The sequence below is a fragment of the Cynocephalus volans genome, chromosome 8 (genome assembly GCF_027409185.1).
Source record: "Cynocephalus volans isolate mCynVol1 chromosome 8, mCynVol1.pri, whole genome shotgun sequence".
Classification (NCBI taxonomy): Eukaryota; Metazoa; Chordata; class Mammalia; order Dermoptera; family Cynocephalidae; genus Cynocephalus; species Cynocephalus volans.
Window position 1 is genome coordinate 102521263 of NC_084467.1, and position 1603 is coordinate 102522865.

Consider the following 1603-nt stretch of genomic DNA (forward strand, 5'->3'; position numbering starts at 1 on the left):
GAGCTCCTGTTTTACATGTAGGACCAGTCCCTTCCTTGGTTATACACAGCCAAGAGCTGACAGTGCTTTAAAAGTTTATCATAAAGGTGAGTATCTCCCTGGAAGCAGAGTATGATAAAAGAGTAGCAGAATTTTGGACACCAGGGTTAGCTCTAATCTCCATTTCTTATTAACTATGATACTTAGTATGTTAATTCTTCTGAGACTTTTTCTCTGTAGAGTGGGGCTAGTAATTTCTGCCCTACCTGCCTCAGTGGGTTGATCTCAGAAACAAGTGAGGCACATTTTAGCATGCAAAAAACTTTTGTAAAATATAATATTCTATACCAGCAGTTGGCAAACTGTGGCCCACAGGCCAAATCTATCCTACTGCCCATTTTTGTATGGCCTACAAGTTAACAATGGTTTTTACATTTTTAAATGGTTGAGAAGAAGAATATTTTATGACATGTGAAAATTATATAAAATTCAAGTTTCAGTGTCCATGTGAGTGAGTGTAGATACTCATTTGTTTACATATAATCTGTGGGTACTTTAACACTACCATGTCCAAGTTGAGTATGGCCCAAAAAACTCAAAGTATTTACAATCTGGCCCTTTACAGAAAATGTTTGCCAAGGCCTGCTCTACACAACTGTATTAGGCAGAGTTCTCTAGAATTTACACACACACACACACACACACACACACACGCAGAGAGAAAGAGAGAGAGAGAGAAACAGAGAGAGAGAGAAACAGAGAGAGAGACAGAGAGAGAGAGATTTTGTATAGGTATTGGCTCATGCTATATTATGGAGACTGTGAAGTCCTGCCATTTGCTGTCTGCAAGCTAGAGAACCAGAAAAGCTGGTGGTGTAATTCAGTCCAAATCTGAAGGCCTGGGAACCAGGAGTGCTGATGTCCAAGGGCAGGAGAAGATGGATGACCCCAGTTCAGAGAGAATTCACCCTTCTTCTACCTTTTTATTCTATTCTGGCCCTCAAAGAATTGGATGATACCTGTACACATTGGTGAGGGTGATATTCTTTATTTAGTCTAATGCTCCAAATGTAACCTCTCCCAGGGCTTGTTCAATAGGCTCATGAACAACCATCACTGGCCATGATGATAGAGCCAGAGTATTCATAGGCTTCACCTCATGGACTTCACTTCTGTCCTTGGGGAAGAGACGTTATTGCCATTGGCTACTGCCACTTCTGAGCACCTAACTTGTTCTCAGCATTGGCTAATCCAGGAGTCCTAATATGGTACCATATTCCACAGGGTCCCACCCCATCCCTGGTAACACTGAGGCAGGAAAGAAGAAGTTTGTCCTGCCTTGAATAGATGTATACTCTAGGCTCAGAACTCTTTCGCCACCCACCACACCTCTGCACCCCTGGTTATCTGTAGAAGTAATGGATGCCCAGTATACTGCCATGGTGTCCCACACAGTGTTGCCTTTGACCAAGGACCTTACTTCTCTCTGAAAGAAGGAAGGCAATGGGATTTGTGGGATTTATTCCCCATCACTAGAAGCTGATGGCCTTATGGAATAGTAATGACAACTAACACTTACATGCTGGGCAGTATTCTAAGCACTGTGTGCTAACTCATTTAATCC